Source organism: Amblyomma mixtum, chromosome 4, assembly GCF_055824585.1.
Source record: "Amblyomma mixtum isolate Tamu chromosome 4, ASM5582458v1, whole genome shotgun sequence".
In the NCBI taxonomy this organism is placed as follows: Eukaryota; Metazoa; Arthropoda; class Arachnida; order Ixodida; family Ixodidae; genus Amblyomma; species Amblyomma mixtum.
This window is the reverse complement of record NC_143015.1, coordinates 145,973,437-145,992,239: the sequence shown is the minus strand read 5'-3', so window position 1 is coordinate 145,992,239 and position 18,803 is coordinate 145,973,437.

Genomic DNA, 18,803 nt, shown 5'->3' with positions numbered 1-18,803 from the left:
TGGCCTTCGCATTATATGTGTTGCCCGTGCCCATTTCTTGGTCTTGATTTCGACTAGGATGTCTCTGTCCCACTCTGCCCCCTTACTGTCTTTTAAAGTTTCACGCATCATTTTCCTTTCCACAGCTCGTGCGTCGTTGATAACTTCAGTTGAACCCTTTTAATTAGCATCCACATTTCATTCACAAATGTGCGTATTGGTAAGATACAGCTGTTGTACATTTTTCTCTTGAGGGATATTGATGAACTGGCATTCATAGTCTGAGGGAAGCTCCCAAATGCACTCCACACTATTCATATGCTTCCTGCTAATTTTTTCTCGTGGTCAGGATATCAGGTCACTGCCTGCCCCTACCACTTCCAGCTCCTCGCTCCCAGCCGTAAACTACTGTTCCCTTCCGAGACTGTTGAAGATTACTGTAGTTGTCTGCATAATATTTGTAGACCCAAAGTTCTACATACTTTAGAGACAGTTCTACCGAGATTTGTTTCACAAGTATTAAGAAAAAATATGAATGCTTTTTTTTTATGTTCGAGAAACACTATTATTTTCAAAAATGCCGTATTTAGGGCATTAGTTCTTGTATTTCCGTATATTGTTTAATAAAGAAGCTCTGTACTCTTTTTTACCCTCTTGGTGCTAATTTACTGCTCAAATTCGATCGAGATGTTCTGTGTAATTCGGAGAAAAATATTCTTGAAAATAGCCTTATTTGAGACGTGTCGTTCTCGAAATTTTTTCTAGCATGCGGCGACTTTTTCATAGTGGCAGAAATTAACGTGACGTATTCTGTTTTTCCTGTACTTTTAGAATGCCCAATATGTATATCATGGCTTTCATATCTTGATTCTTACGTCATTCCAAATTTTGGAAACTGAGCTGTGCTTGCAAACGCAGACTGTAGCACGACGTCGTTTATAATTTGTTTCTCCTGAAATATCAACATCTGAAAACGAAATGCACTACTGGCATACTGAATAGTGTGCGCAGTTTATATAAAATATTAGAAAAAAAAGAAAAATTTGAAATATTTGGGCAGTTTGATATTTCTCATTAACTATTATCACCAACTATTCCTAATCAATAACTTTGAGTGCCTACCCCAAATATGTGATGAATAGCATTGCAGAGATTGTGTCTCCGTGCATGGCACCCTTCTGAAATCGAAAGTTTTGCTTCTCACTTGATGAAGGTCTTTGTGCCTCGGCAGATACTATAGACGCCTTTTGGTATCGTTACATGAGGCTCATCTACACCCTAATTCAGTAATGTCATCACGACTCCTTAAGTTTCTAGTGAGGCAAAGGCTTTCTCGTAATTTATGCAGCTTATTTGTATAAGGCGGTTATATTGTGAGCATTTTCCAATCAACTGATTGATAGTGCGAATATGGTGAATTTTTGATTAGCCATTACGAAAGTCTGCCGGATCATTTGGCTGATTGAAGGCTAAGGTTGTCCTTATTTTATTAGCGATTACTTTAATAAATACCCAGCAAACAATGGATAGCTGGTTAATAAATCTGCAACTTCCGAAGACCTTGGCTCCCCTTTATTATAGATTAAGGTGTAGTTAACGTTGTTTTAAGTCTCCTGCATGATTGCGGTCACAAGGCATTGCATATAAAGCGTGGCTGCTTTTTTAGCACAATCTCTCCACCGTTCTTCTACATATCTGCTGTAATCTCGTCCTCACCGGCTGCTCTCCCCTTTTGCATTGCTGCTAAAGCTTTTTTTACTTACTCTTTCTTTATTTCCGGCGTGTCCGCGTGCTGTGAACTGCTGCCTCTCTTATTAACATCCTGATTGGACTAGCCTCTACATAGAATTGTGTAGAACTTTTCGGCTAATTTAATTATCTTCTTCATATTGCTAATGACAACGCTCACCTTGCTTCTTAGCTCATACATCTGAGTTTCGCCTATAACTAGTCTCCCCCTGGCAGCTTTCAGGGTGCGTTCATTATTTAGTGCATGCTCGATTCTCTAAATAATATGCTTCGGTATGTCGCTTACCTTGCAGTTATTGAGTAGCTTTCATAGCTCTGCTAGTTCTATGCCGTATGTTGGGTTTGAGGCTTTCATGCTTTAGCGTTTGTTATTCAGAAGTTTGTCACCTGACGGAACTTGCTGTTATACTGCCCAACCATCCTACCACCGGCTTCTATTGCACATTCCATAACAATAGCTCTGTTTATCGTTTATTCCTCGAAAATTTAGGTCGTCGTCCTCGGCTGAAACCCTATAGTAATTAGTACGAAAACACTATTCCGATGGGTAAATCCCGAGCAAGACCTTGCGATGCTTGTGGGAGGCGCTAAGAGCATGGCATAAATAATGAATAAATAAAGCAAATATTGTCGCAACTGGGAAGTAGCGTAAAGGCATGCTGTCGTTAGCATAACCTAGCGCGGACTGCTTGTTAGAGCGAAAGCCCTACAACCATAGCTGCAAAAGCCGTTTAATCGCTGAAGACTAAATAAATATTACCGCGACCGGGTTTAAAACCAGCCGCGGCGCAAACAGATCAGCTTCGCTGGCCAGTGCAGGGGAGTTGTGTGCTGTCGCAGCAGTCTATGACGTCTCGTGTTAAACTGCGCAACACACTCTCGTGCTGCGCATTGCACGTCGTCGCCTTCATGAATTTGCATCTGCGGCGCGTACAGATCAGATCAGCTTAACATCAATCAGAGCTTAACATCAGTTTGATGTCGTTGCCAGGCGCACCGACAAGCAAGAAAATTACAACCGAGACCTATCAGGCTATACACTCGCTTTCCCACATATACTCAGTTTACCTACGTTCAAACGGTACCATTTTTAACTAGTTCACGTTCCCTCTTTCAGCGAACTCGTTTATGGTTGCGTTCCGCACCGCTTCCTTCCTTCCTCCCCCCCCCCCCCCCACGCCTCACCCCTAATTCTAATTCTAGACCTTGCCATCCTATGGTCACTGATTCCCACCTTTCTGTAGACCTCCATCTAGTGCACGATGAGCCGGTGAGCGCAGAGTGCGATAATTTGATTTTTTGATCTTGCCATTAGAGCTATTCCAAGTTTATTTACTGTTCGCCCGTTCGCGGAAGAATGTGGTCATGATACGTAAATCATTTCTTCCTGCGAATTCTAATAATTCAACTCTGCTATTCATCGCACCCATGCCATAGTCGCCCACTCTCTGGTCTCCAGCCTCCTTCTTGCCTACCTTGAAACTGAAGTCACCCATCAGTACAGTGCACTGGGCTTTGACTATGCTCACTGTCGATTTTACTTCTTCTTAGAAGCTTTCGATGATCTGGTCTCCATGGCTTGATGTATGTGCTTAAGCCCTGTAGAGGCTTCAATCTGTACCTCTTATTAACCTAAATTATGATAACTGCCACCCTCTTTATGTTGCCACCCTATGTATATTGCAAGCTGCACCTTTATTTATAAGGACTTCCCCACGTAGTTCTCGCCTGTCCGCTAGCCCACGATAACATAGTGGGTGCCCACCCTTTAACGCCTATCTTTCGTCATTTGACTGATTGCAACGGCGTCCCATTTGATAGCTGCTTGTTCCTTGGGCTGCGCTGCGAAACTAGTCGCACTGGAAAAGGTTCAAGCGTTAAACGTTGCAAGGTTCATTTTCCAACGGCGACCTGTCCTGATGCATAAATCTTTAGTACCCTCCGCTGCTTCGCAGGTCTGGACACCGCCGTTTTGAGTTGTTCCATAGTCGCTGGGCACTCAGGGCCCAGGGCTAATTCGTGTATTCATACAGCACGTGTGGTCATGTATTTTCATCCAACCTAAAAATCTGCACTCAGCGCACTCCTCCGGCAAGCTTCCTATGCATTATATTTATTTGGAATCACTTGAGTATAGGTAAGTACTCACTTCTCTTTTATTTCAGGGGAGCCATCATTGCAGTAGACTCGCGCACAGGGATTGTTGAAGACATCGCTTCTGCCGTTGCGGATTCGATATCCTTGGTAGTCGCAGGAACCTACAAAACAGTTTCTTAGAATGTGCTGGTTTTGCCGTATTTACAACGGCAACCAAGTGAACGAAATCCGCATCCAGGTTTCATTTTTTTAGAACCTAATTAGCCTTAAAATGTCTCTTCTTCTTTCTAATATGCTGTCTCAAATATATGCTGCCCTAGGTTTGAAACACCGCCTCAGGTGGAGCTCGTATCCATTTGTTTGCTAGCAGCATTCATCTTCTTGTGATGCACGATGCGAGCACGGCATTGCAGGAGGTAAGGCCACGTTTTGCGAACCATTTGAATTCGCTGTGACTTGAATGTTTGCAGACATGATATCATTACTTGAACAGAGTGGCTCATCATTGCGCAAGTGGCTAGCACTTGATTGGGTGGAAACGGCCTAAAAATGTACTATTAGCCTAAGATATCGCCTTTATATTCGCTTTTAATTGTTTTAGGTAAGCACAAACGACTTGAATCCTTGGCCTTGTCATGACGGCACAGAATGGGTTATTTTGACTATATTCTGTGCAACGACGGAGTTCCAATCCTCACGCCACTGCTTCTATTCAGTGATACTTGCATCGCTACGAATGCACGATTGCAGACGGGATGTGCACCAAAATAAAATACAACAAGCGCAATGGTTAGATAATGAGACATTGGAACAACACATGAAATGCCCATAGTACATAACTAAAGCGCTCTCATCACCTCCGTGCTTTCGATAAGGACATATTAATCAAATTAATTTTAAGAGAAATCCAAGGGGCCCTTCCACAGATGCCCCGGTGGCTACGCTTTTTAGCAGTGTTCTACAGACACATATGACTTGCCGAAAGAGAATGTTCTGACTGACAAAAGACGACAATAAATTTTTTCACTATTAAAACATGATTAGAGTGTCCAGATGCTGAACATTGCAGCTGAACGCAGAGAGCTTTATCATTCCGGGTTTGGGATTTAGAAGCAGTAATACAATTGTAATTTACTAAGCATGGGACTGTTACTCGTAGTTAACTTTTTTTAACATGTTTCTGCTTCCTGTATTTCACAGAACTCTCTCCCAGTTTAAAAATGGTACTCCAAACTACACTGCATTTTGTTTCATTTCGCTCGAAATGTCGCTGTGTTCAGCAAAACATATAGGACGGGGTTAATTGGTTTGTTCATAGAGGCTAACAAAGAGGGTTCAGCTTAAGTTAAGAACAACGCAGCGAGCTATGGAAAGGAAAATGATAGGTGTAACGTTAAGAGATCGGAAGAGGGCGGAGTGGGTGAGGGAACAAACGCGGGTTAATGACATCTTAGTTGAAATCAAGAGGAAGAAATGGGCTTGGGCAGGGCATGTAATGCGAAGGCAAGATAACCGCTGGTCCTTAAGGGTAACGGAGTGGATTCCAAGAGAAAGCAAACGTAGCAGGGGACGGCAGAAAGTTAGGTGGGCGGATGAGATTAAGAAGTTTGCAGGGATACAGTGGCGGCAACTGACAAAGGACAGGGTTAATTGGAGAGACATGGGAGAGGCCTTTGCCCTGCAGTGGGTGTAGTCAGGCTGATGATGATAGGACGGGGACCCTATAAGTTCTCTCCCTGCAGAGTAGTCATGATTCAGTGCGGAGAAAAGTTGATTGCCAGACATATGAGAGTGCGATGGCAATGACTGATGCGTACGTGAAATGTCTTTCTCTGAAGTCGACATATTTAATATTGTCCAGAAGAGATATTCTGCACCAAAAAACTTTCATCTGCGATCCTTCGTAAACACAACCGAACAGCACCTCTGAATCGTGACGTTAATGACGATTCTCTCTCAACCTAAGGCGAGAATTTTGCGCCGAAAACTAGTCACATACACGAAAGGGAAGTCATGTTTATAAGCCCTGAAATGGACTGAAAATTACACGAGGAAAACGCGGTAGGTTTCTCGTCTGATCGCTTTTATGCGCTCGCGATTACCGCCCCATGATGAAGAGCGTACCTAGTAGGCATTGCGGTTCGTCACACCCACTTTTTGCAAATAAGGTAGCCATTCTGAATGGGACAACCTATATGGCAATGCTCGTATTAGTGTACTCAGATGCGCTGGTATTAAAAGGCGGCTTCCAAAGTGCGCTGATATCTGCGTCGTGAAAGCACAGGCAGCGGTCCGAACGTCGCCCGCGCACCCTTCAAGTCTCCGCTAGTAATTGCGAATTTCAAGTGCCTTGCGGTAATTGTGGCAAAATTGCTATGGAGCGCGATATTTTCACGCGCAGCAAGTTCTATCGACGCGCTAGGACACGTCACTGATTACGCCGTAGTAGAAAAGCTCTCATCTTAGCTGCAGTGTTGGCAGAATGTGGTCGTACGAGAACAATACCTGTTTCAGAACGTGTCGGTAGGGTGATTAAAAACTTTCCTTTCACGTTACACATAGCGGTCCTTTGAATTTAAAATAAATGATTCACAGAGACAAAAACGTTCTGCTACCTGCTCAGCACTCAGTAGCCTTCAAATTAAAAAGTATGTGGAGGAGCGGGGAAGCGTCAACTTAGGTCTTCGTGAAGGATTCATGCCGTTCGGCTATGCGCGCGGATGGCCTCTGGAATCTGTTTTTGTAAGCTGCGAAGTCAGGTACCTGAGCGTACAGAGTGCTCTTGGCATTGCTTGCTTTCCACTCACACTAAGCGTAACCTGCACCCTCTGTATGCGTGGACACATTTCTCAGCAGGTTATAAAAAAGAAAAGGCACCAGAGCACACACCCGCACAGCCCTGCGCCACTGCTCGAAGCCATAGCCGCACCCCCTACCTCTCTATCTCTCTCGCATCGTTCACAACAACGCACTCCTTTCTTCCCATTATTGTATGCTTGGAGACGCAAACCAATAGCACCCTGTCAACCCTGAAGAAAGAGCCGAGCCGGCTCCAAAACTTCAGGATCTTTAAATTAAAAACATTTCGATCAGAGATATCTCGCAGTTCACTGGAAGTTATCTCACATAACCAGGCAGGCAGTTCTCTTAAAATGTTTAGTTTCTAAAATTTTAAAAAATTTGCATGAAAGGCACCTCCATCTGCCATTCATCCATGGCCAGGAAATACATTCTCTCTCCTCTTCAACACTAAAGGAATGCTAGTGGGCGATATTTTATAGTGCATTAGGAGCCGTTCCTGGCTTCCACGTCGTAGTTGTTGGCGCTGTCATCGGCGTAGTCGGCGTAACCGGTTCTCCAAATAGCAGAGCGAAACGCCACCTGCCAGCCGTGATGAGCTTCGCTCTAATCGTCTGCCAACTTGTTTTATTCATACGCATGTGCCATATGACAGAATGCAGTGAGGGGGTCGAAATTGACCCCCGAAACTGTTCGCGAAACTGTTCAGGGACTTCGAAGTCATCCGGCACAGCAGGATTTGGAACTATGCATGGCAAGCCTGGAGTGTATTTTTGGAAACTGCCCCGTTATAAGCAAGGAACGACGACCCTATGCACGCAGGCAGAGTAATTTTTTATGATTTCTGAAACATTCAGCAGTTGACTGAAAAAGGAATTTCTAGGAAATCTAACATACCTGTTGATGCCCATCTACAGTCACAGTAGAGCACTGCAGATGCCAGGAAAACAGCAAGGAAGGCAATTGCGGTTCGCATCTTGCAAATATTCGTCGAGCGATTCGTGTCTCTTCCCCACCGTGATGCATATGAAACCACATCTCTTATTTATACCCTGGTTTGTAGAGGAGATAAAGGTCGTAAACGGAGAGGTGAAGATAAAATAAACAAACAGTTCTTTGTTCCAATGAGTTTATGCTCAAAATGTCAGCCATAGGTCTTTCTCGCCAACCTCAACTGCAAAAATAATAAACACATATACCATTGACCGTTCTATGTTTTTTTTTTTCCGCAGCCATTAAATTTTCAGTTGCTTTGCATTGTCCTTTCAAGTTTTTCCCCTTTATTTAATGTCATTAAAGTTTTCAACGCGTCCTTTCGATAAAGTTGTTCAGCGTTCTTTAAATGTTAAAGTAGATCACTTTTGCCGATTACAGATTACTCTTCCAAATAGAAAACAATTTCACAATATATCACATCGAAGTTTTTTTCACTTGAATTCTAAATGATGTTTGCGAACCATTTCATGTCACCTATTATGATACCAGCTTATTGAAGCGTATCGCGAACCACGCATACCTTGCACAAACGGATGACGTTTGACCGCGTGATCTAAGGCCTGCACATTTTCCTCATCTATCTTGATATACGGCTGCTGATAAGAGTGTGTAAAATAAAATAAAAAATTTGGTGTTTCTACCTTGCTCCTGTTCCTCGCATTTGTACTTTCATAGTATTTACTCTTTAAAGTTTTCATCCCTGTCATTATGTCACACACCTTCAAAACCTCTCTTCCGTGTAATTCTCCTCTGTAGTCCTTTGGTGAAGAAATACAATAAGCTGTGGGGAAGCACTAATCGCCTTAAGAATCGAATCAGATATCATTACATTTCACAGTTGTTGCACTCATCTTTCCAACTTCTCAGCGTGTTTACATCAGTTTGTTTGCTATTGTCGCTCCATTAAGCACTAGATATCGACTATACTGTGTATTGGGGCCGACATCTCCACTTTTGTAGAAAACTCGGAGGGAAGGTTGTGAAAGTGTCTTAAGGTCTCATGACCACTCTCGACCGATCATTATGTACACGCCATGGTGGGTACGTTGCCCAGCCACAGTCTGGTCAGCAGATAGTCATCTGCCTTAATCGAACACTTGTGACGGCGGCAAACAGTCACGTGACCTCTGTAAACCAAGTTGGGTGGTCCATTAGGGCAGGCTGTGTTGTCTTCATGAGGTCCCGTGACTTCTTTGCTCAATTTGCGAATCTCGTCAGGTCGGATGGTGGAGTTTGCTCCTGGCGTGAACCCTAAAGATATCTCTATAAAAACATTGCTGGTTAGGGGTTCTGTTGGAACCTTTAAACACCAACGATTATTGCAATCATTGATGTCCTATTCGTTTTCCCACTCCATTTCCCATTTATGTATCGTATGCATGTTATCCTGCCTATTATAGACGTAGCCTTCCGAAAGAACATTGAAGCATGCCACAAAGAATGTGTGTGTTGTGGAAATTCCTAACATCAGTACGAACGCTCTATAGCCAGGCACATGTGATTAAGCCCCCCCAAAAAACGCGAATAGGGGACCATCAATCATGCAATCAAAATTACAGCACTTAGCGCTTCTTCCAAACGACTTAAATTTCACAACTATCATGGTTATATGATTCACGCCACGAGGAAGTTCATTATTGTGAATATACTCCGCCAAAGGGCCGCCGTGGTGGTTCAGTGGTTATGGGGCTCGTCTGCTGACCCGAAAGACGCGGGTTCGATCCCGGCCGCAGGCGGTAGAATTGTAATGGAGGCAAAATTTTAGAGTTCCGGGTACTGTACGGTGTTAGTGCACGTTAAGGAACCCCAGGTGGTCTAAATGTCTACAGCCGTTTGCTACGGCATCTCCCATAATCTCAATCGCTCTGTGACGCCAAGCCCCATAAACCAACCTACTCTAGCAAAGGCTATGGATACACGGCATCGACTAAGGAAGCGACAGCTAAACCATTACGAGAATAGTTAGATGAATTATATGAAAACATTAAAGAGCTAGAATAGTTTAATTGCCCAAGATGTGTTTTGGCACCATTTTCGAGCTTTGTGCTACCTACTAGTTACAAGTATTTGCAGTGGCATGTTGCATTGTGAATATTAGTGCCATGTACCTTCAGACCGAAGACGCTTAACGTAATATCTGCATCCAGCCTGTACATTTGAAATGTAGATCATCCCTAATAAAACGCCTGACCGTACCTCTATGAGAACTTGTTGATACTGTTTTGCGGGGCGCCTAATAGTGTTCCTATGCCAAGTGCTGATCACAAACCACGCATGCGTGCAATAGTAATTTGTTGGATATGGGGTGCAGCACTGCGATGAAAACAGATCTTATGCAATCTCGTCACCTAAATACTGATTTTAAAAGATGTTTGTCGCTGGCACCATTGTTCTGATCAATCAAACCAAGCGTATTTTTTAACCCAGCGAATATACACGAAGACATCTAGCTTAGGTATTCTGCTAGCGTTCTAGGTCTTCAGTGGTTCTCACCCTCTGCCGAAATATGGCGGACAAAGCTTCTAATATGGGCACCCAGGACGACGCTGCCGACATGTCTGAGCTCATGTACGACGATCCGGTTGTGGTTAGCATAACCATAATATACATTTTGACTGGTTAAAGATTCAGCACATGGATGAAACATACGAAAGTAACTGGGTGGATAACGCGTTTCGTCAACTATCGTTCCGCTGAACGCCGTTGTGCCGAACTCTTTGCTGCCTATGAACTACAAAAAGCTCAATCATCTTGTTCAGGAAGTCCAGAACGTGATCTTTGCTGTAGAAATGTTCCAGTCCGGGAGGACCAAAATTATTGCCACGTCGTCGAAAAGGCGAGACTACCCTTTCAACGACGACCACGGTGTAGTTGGCATAAAAACTTCTCTTCACAACGCAACTGCGACGTACACCGGGAAGCGGCTGTCGTGCTACCTAGTGGCCGTCCGTCATCACGCCTCGTTGTTCTGCACGAACACCATAATGCTCTCCATGGCGGGGTTAGCAACACACTTAAAAAGCACAGAGCAAATTTCTGTCTGAGGCCTGCCTGACAACGCATTAGTCACGCACTTGCGAACTGTGTGCTCGCTCGATTCACACTGAAAAGTATTGCAGAAGAGTTGCAGGTCTGGTCCATTTCGTACGTAGTTGCAGTGTGTGCCTCCTCGTCTCTACTCGGTCCTTCGCCGTTTGACTAATTTATTAATGCGAAAGCATTAGAAAGCTACGTAGACGCTGGAAGAGTTCGCGAAATGTGTCGCCGAAGGTTGGTACCCTGTGATGTCACTGGTCGTATGAGATCATGAGACGTTACAATGAAATTCATTCATTCATTCATTCATTCATCTTTATTCGACATCTTTACAGAGGTCTGGAGCACAGACAAAAAGCTGAAGAAGACAGCTTGGCGGGGCTGTGCCCCTTAACAATTCATGTGCGTACAGACATATAGAAATGATATTTGGCATCGTCAGTTGCAAATTTGTAATTCAGAACATAAAAAAGTCATGACTGAAAACTAAATGAACAATTCTGTTATTAATAACACTAACAATCCACAGTGTACTAGTAAAAACATTCTCGGTACTGATACAAGGCAGATACATGGATAATAGCTAAGTAAAACAAACAGAGGACGACAGCATGAAAGCACTGGTGAATACAGGATAACAAAGGGAGCAATAAGAAAGTTAGGAAAAACAAGATAAAGTGACAGGTTGATGAAAGTTTGAAATGTGTAGGACGTAGACTTTCTTCTAGGCTTGTTTTTAGCTAACTGAATTTTTTTTTTATGGATTGCGAATTTTCAATAGGGACGGCAATCTCACGCGCAATGACTGAGTTCCATAGTTGGTGCGCACTGATGGAATGTGCCAGATTTCATGGTGACGTGTTTCATAAACATTATCATTTCTCATGAGGTTCGATAATGTTGCAATGAAGTTATTTCCTTGGTTCCTTGTTTTAAAGTAGCGGTTGAGTAATGTGTCATTATACAGAAAGTGAACTGGACGGAGTTTCTGATTTTCAAAGAGGGGTTCAGTATGAGCATCATATGAGGAGTCCGAAATGACGCGCACTGACTTTTTCTGGAGCAGCAATAGCTTGTTCATGTTAGTGGCAGTGGTAGTCCCCCAAATCAGATGACAATAGCTAATGTGCGAAAGGATGAGTGAGTTAAAAATAACTAATTTTATTCTGCTCGGTAAAAAGGAACGTAATTTGGTTAGTACTCCAAATACTTTGGCAATTTTGTTAGCCACCATGTCGACATGTGAATACCAAGATAAATGCTCCTCGAATATGACTCCAAGACTTTTGAAGGAATGGACGATGTCAATGACAAAAAATGACAAATGACAAAAATGACAAAAAATTTGATAAAAAATAAGAAAACAAAAAGTGCGGTCCTAGTAGGAATGAAACCGGGGCCGCAAGCGTGTGTGATGACACGACACGAAGACGAAAATTATATAGCGGGGTGACGGCACGCACGAGCGGGTTCACAATCGCTGCACGTGTTGATGGCACTGAGGATAAATGGCACATACAGACGCGGCGGCACAAAACCGCGTCCGCCGAAACGGCGACGCTGGCTTGTGAAAAAGACATCGCAGGTGCAGATGGAATCTTAGGGGTGTCATCACTGGTTGACATGCATGTGGTGGCAGCATTTCGGAATACATTGGACAAAAGTTTGAGCAACGTTTCGTTGTACAGCATTCTGGGTGGTGTCGTAGCATTACTCTGTTCATATAGCTTACATCAGTGACATATGCACCTTCAATTGTGCGCTTTAAGGTGCGGTTGAGATGTCCAGAGAGAGGTCGAGATTTCACAGCTACTGCGCCATTACTCTTCCTTTCCGTAAAATACATGTTTCTGCATTCCTCCCCATAGTTTGACTAGTTTATTCGTTCACACTGCAAGGTGGTACTCCTCGGACTGAAGGAGTCCTCGGGGATTTGAACATTAATTGCCCCCGACACCTAGACACCAAAACCGACATCCAAGCCTCATGGAGAGGACAATTCAAGGCAAGTCCACTACCCAGGAATATGCACCCCGATTTTCAACAGTCAAGACGGTGGTGGTGGTGAAAACATTTATTAAAAGGGACATATGTTAGGGTGGGCTGTCTAAAAGGAAAGTAAAATAATAGAGCAGGAGGATGCTTGGATCAGCCCTTAAGGGACTGATCCTTACAAACACTAGGTAGAGGTCCCTAGTATGGGACCCCAGTGGCGGTAGCCGCCGTCCGGGCCAGCCCGACTAAGGCTTGTTGGGCCTGTAAGTCGTGGCAGCCGAGCAGGGTCGCCTCCCAGTCCTGCTGGGTTGGGTTGGGGATGGGGGGAATAGCCGGGTTGGAGGGGCAGGCCCACACCATGTGATAGGTGTCAGAAGACACCGCACTACAGTGCGAGCAGCTGCTATTAAAGGAAGAGTCAAAATGTTTTAGTGCTGCCGGGCACAGAAATGTATTGGTGAGAAGGCGGAGAAGGAGCCGCTCATCCGCCTTCTTCAGGCCTTTACATAGGCGAGGGTAAAGGCGATGACTGCTTGATAATAGGTTGTAATATCTTTAAAGGTGTAGATCGGATTAGGATCGGGGTCCTCATCGGGTGGGGAGGAGAAAACAGCCCGGTGACAGAGCGCGCGGGCGGCTGCGTCTTCTGCCTCGTTTCCTGGCAACCCCTGATGGGCCCATATAAGGTAACGGTGTTCGGGGTCCGTATCTCGTATGCAATTTTGATAGATTCGAAAGGCTAGGAAGGGAGTACCGCCTTGTTCGACGTTCCGACAGGCCCCTCGCGAGTCGGTGATTACGTATTTTGAATCGGAATGTGAGTCCGCGAGAGCAATTGCGACCTCTTCTGCTTGTGTTGCACTACGGGCTCTGAAGGTGAGGCCGTAAAACTGTGTTGCTGTTTTGAACTACCGCGGCCGTGTGCCATCCCCCGTGGTGAGGGCCGGATGCGTGTGCGTAGTATACACCTCTCTTGTTGCCATAATGTCGGGCTAGCGCTTCCGCTCGTGCCAGGCGCAGACCATTATGGTCTTCATGTGACATGTTTGCTGGAAGAGGCCGCACGTCGAGGGCACGTCTCCACAGTTCTGGGATGTGAAAACTGTCTTCCATTGGAGGGGTGTATTGGATATGGAGTCGAGCAAGAAGGCGGCGACCCGACTCGGTTACTTTCAAGCGCGTGTACTGGTTTGTAAGGTGCGCCTCCCGGAGCTCCCGGAAAGTATTCACCACCCCAAGGGCCATAAGCCGGCTGTTTGAAGTAATGACGGGGAGGTCAAGGGCACGCTTAATAATTTTGCGAAGGATGACCTCAAGCGCATCCTCCTCTTGTTTCCGTAGGTGGAGATAAGGAGAGAATTCTACTGGTTACAAAGGTGTTTGCCAGCCGCAAGACATCCTTACTCCGTAACCCCCCCCCCCGCGTTTGTTGGAAACCCGGCGGACCATGCGGCCCACCTGCTCTTCCACCTTACGGAGTTTGGCCAGTGTAGTGTCTGGCCGTCTGTGTTTGTGGATGTAGAGTCCGACTACCCGTATCTGATCACTTTCGTGTATGGGATCGCTCTCAAAAGAAACAGATATTTTAGTTGCGCACTTTTGTGAGTTGCGGAGGTGCACAAATTCAGATTTTGAGGGGAACATTGAAGACCGCAGCGGCAGGCGTAGCGGTCCACTATCGTCGTCGCTGTTTGCAGGCTGGTTTCAATGTCCCCTGTGCTGCCCTGCGTGGCCCACAGAGGGATGTCATCAGCGTACAGGGCGTGCTGCACGCCGTCGACACCGCTCAGCTGGGCCGGCAGGTGCATCATGGCCAGATTGAAGAGCAGCGGGGACAGTACCGCGCCTTGGGGGGTTCCTCGCGTGCCGAGTAGATAAGGACCATGTTCTAGATCTTGGATTCGGATGTAGGATTGACGATCGATTAAAAATTGGCTTATATACCGGAATGTGTTGAGGCCACAGTCGGTCTGGCTTAAATTAGTGAGTATGATCTCGTGTGTTACATTGTCAAATGCCCCTTTAAGATCCAAGGCGAGTACTACCCGGTCATTATGGGGGCATTCGACGGGGTCTAGGACTTCCCGATTAAGTTGCAGGAGGACATCCTGTACGGATCTGTCTGTGCGGAATCTGAACATGGTGCTCGCAATGACATGTTTGTTTTCAAGATATGCAGATAACCTATCCCGCACAATTGTCTCCATTAGTTTGCCCACACAGGAGGTGAGAGAGATGAGGTGGAGGTTATCTGTGTCAATTGGTTTTCCTGCTTTAGGAATAAAAGTGACCAGAGCCGTTTTCCAGTCGATTGGCAAGTGCCCCGTTTCATTTTGGCGAGAGCCGCCCGCAGATCATGGAGCTAGAAAGGTTGATCCAGCTCCGTGTTCTCTCTGCCTGCATAAGAGTGCGCAGATCCACGGGGGTCTTGCGCTGTACACAGATACTGCTCCGGAAGTTTCTGTGCCAGTTGAGTGGTGTTGCCAGGGAAAGCGTGCATGGCTCACTGCAAATGTTCCCGTGTTTGGGTTCGTGTTTGCGTTGGGTCGATTAGGGCTCGAAAGAGACGCCACGTGTTGCGGCTGGACATTTGTCGCGCGGCCGTGTTGCATCTATCCACCCAGTTCAAGTCGGCGAGTTGGGCCGCGTACTCTGCCGCTTTCTGGGTAAGCTCGGCAATTCGAGCTTTAACCCTTTGAAGGTTTTTGCCGTATATGTACGGCGGCGGTCTTCTGTCCCGCAAGGTCTTTGCCGTACGGGTACGGTTTCGATCTTCCGTTTGAAATTTTGCGCCAAAAGAACGATGCGTGCTCACTGGGGGGTGCTGCCACCTCTTAGGATTTTGTGCTGCCTTCTTACGGAGATAAGAAGAACTTATGTCTAGCTTTAGCGCGGCGGCACAGACTGCGGCAACACCCCTTTTGTAGTTTTGGTTTCGCCGCGTGATCGCAACGAAGTCGCGCGAAATTTGAGTTTTCTTTTTGTCAGCACTATCTTGCAGGGGCTGCCGAAGTTGATTTCTATCTTTATTGGCGCTGCTCTTAGCTTGCTTATCACCGTTGCTCGCGAGGTATTCTCGCCCTCTGTGACAACGCGCCTACGCGGTTTCGATTCCGCCGCGGGATCGCAACGGAGTCGCGCGAAACGTGTTTTCTCTTTGTGGGCACTGTTTTGCAGAGGCGGCGAAAGTTGATTTCTATCTTTATTGGTGCTGCTCTTAGCTTGCTTATCACCGTTGCTATTCTATTCTATTGAAAAGTTTCCAGTTATGAGTGATGCTGTCACCAAAGTACTGTTCCTAATTTTTTTGTACTATTTATTCTCGACTATATACATTTTGTAGATTCAAGATCCGCAATAAAGTAATTTGACCACCTGGGAAAGTTTTCTTCAAAACAATTCGACCCTCAAAGGGTTAAGCTTTCTGTTGTGTTTTTGGCGTCGCCAACCGCGGACGAGGCTGCGACAAGCTTTCCAGAAGAGTAGAAGGTGTATATCCACGTCCGTGACCGCCTCTGAGAGCTGGATCTGAGTTGCGTGCGAGCACAGGTGTGTCAGCAGCTGTTGGGACCATGCTTGGTATCCTCTCGCGGAAATGGGTGTATTATCAAGTGAGTGAAAATTTTGCCTGAATTTCGTCCAATCTGGGATACGGGCTTGTGTTCTGGGACGCTTGAGAAGTTGTGTGCGTAGTGTAGTGTTAAGGATGCAGTGGTTGCTACCGAATGTCTCCTCGGTGTTGAGCCAGTCTGCGTGTCGTATGTTGCGACTGAAGGTCAAGTCGCGACACGTATCCCGTGTCAAGGAATTCCCTAGCCGTGTTGGGTGGACGGGATCTGTGTGGAGGGTGAGGCCCACGTGGACGCAAGTTCCGCCAGCTTACGTCCGCGCGACTTTCCTTACGATACCCCCCCGCTGACTGGGAGCGTTAAAGTCGCCCACAATCAGCAGGGGATCGCGACCCGCTACTCTTAGCGCGCGTCTAAAGAGGTCCGCAAAAGTCACTCGCCTAAGTTTGGGACAGCAGTAACGTTGAGTATATACAATGGCGGGTCCCTGCGGCGGAGTGGTAGGATAGTCACCATTACATAGGAATACTCGAGCTGGAGGTCGAGATCCACTAAGTTGGCTGTGTAGGCTTTGTGAACGAGAAGACAAGACGCGGGATCCTGTTGGAACGTCGTGTAACGTGAAAGTGTGGCGCCCAGGCCTGGCTCTTGGAGGACAACCACGGCTGGTAGGGACTCGAAGGTTTCAAGGTAGAAGGGGAAATTGGCCCGCTTAGTGCGGTCTTTAAAGCCTCTACAGTTTCATTGTGTTATTGAAGTTGACACGGCCGAATTGGAGATGGCGGAACTCCTTTGATTAAGGTGTCTCGCCATGATTTAAAATTTTTAGGGGGGAGGAGGTATTAGCTGCCCCAGAGCCAGCTACTTGTGCCATCAAGGGGGTGATGACGGAAGGAGCGGGGCAACTGTCCTTATTGTCCGAATCAAAAATGAGACGGTTGAATTTTGAAGGACGGGATACGTCCCTAATGGGCCCCGTCCGACGGAGGAGGCGGGGGTTGTCCAAGATGTGTTTTGAGACCACTGCGGGGACGGCAGATTTGACCTTGGTCAAGATCTGGTCCATGGCGGTCTCGATCATAGGTCGTAATTTAGAGGTTAAGCGTTCCTCCATCGCGGAGATGGCTGTCACGAGGGCAGGCGAGATCTCCACGTCGCTCTCCATTGCGTCCGAGTTCGGCGGGCTCGGAACGGCGGACGCCAATTTTGATTCTAAATTTTGAATTTTGGTGAGCAAAAGCTCATTCTGTGCCCGGAGCACGTCTATTTGTTTTTTGTATTCCGCATCTAGTGCGGAGGCGGTAACTGGGGGGGCGGAGGGGGGATGGGAGGAGGAAGAGGCGATCTCATCCCAGCTGCTCATCTGTTTGCCGTGTTGAGGCGCTGATGCCCGGGCGCCGGTAGTGCCATTTGTCTTGAGGGCCGGGAAGTGGCCAGTGTCCCTGCCACTGGGCGGTGGAGGCGGCGTCTTCTTCCCGGGCGCTGACTTAACCGACGATTGCAAAGCCGACGACACTTTGTGGTCGGTGCCGAGAGCACCACGCGGCGTTCCGGCACTGGCACCTGAATTTGGGTGACTTGGCGGCTTGCCAGATAGCTGGTTTCCTCGGAGCTCTGGGCGTTTAGCCTTGCGGCCGGGCACCTTGGGCTGCCGGAATTTTCCCGTGCAGTCTTGGGAGTTGGTAGCGTGGGCTTGCCCAGAGACTGCACAAGATGGAGTGCATTGATGAGGTGTCTTGACCACGTCGACGGTTTTCACCATTTGGCCACAGAGGCCGCACTTTTCGTCCGGGCAGGGGCATGTGTCCACACGGTGGCCCACAGTGCCGCACTGCACGCAGGCCGGGATGGCTTTTTTTGTATGGTCGCACAAGGGCCACCTCTGAATTATAGTGAACATATCGCGACACCACTTTGCCCACAGAGGTGAGCGCTGCGACGTCTGATTTTCCAAGCTTGCGGATATCGGCAAGCTCTCCAGCACGCCACTGGATCTTGTTTTGGAGCGACTCACTGGTATCGTGCTTGGCCACGGTGATGCCGCGGCACACGTCGCCAGTGAGTTTCAGCTGCCCGTACATGGAGAGCGAGCCCTTCGCTGTTGTCAGTTCGAATTCCCGCAGAAGCTTGTCCGCGACGTGCGGCTCTCGGGTGCCTGCGACGATCAGGTTTTACTCCCATGTGGGGAGCAGGCTGAGGGATGCTGCGGCCTTGGCGCCTAGGTAGGCCGCGAACACTGCTCCCAGCTCGCCATGTTGATACACATCCCTGAGAGCGAATGTGTATCAACATGGCGAGCTGGGAGCTTCAGGATGAAGCCGCGGAAGCGGCTTTGGTTTCTAGCAGGGCCCGGTCTTAGATTGGGGCCGGCCATGAAGTGCTGCAGCGCGCTCAGCAGCGTTCTGCCTTGTTGACCGTCCTGCCACATCGGCGTCCGTTTTAGCGTTCCGCTTGCGGGAGCGACGTTCGACGAGCTTGAAAAGCTTCATGTTTTCGATCGGCGCAGAATCCGGGTTGTCAGGCGTTGGAGCTGCCGGAACCTCGGACCAGGCCATGGTGTCCGGGCTGTAGCCACGTTGTACA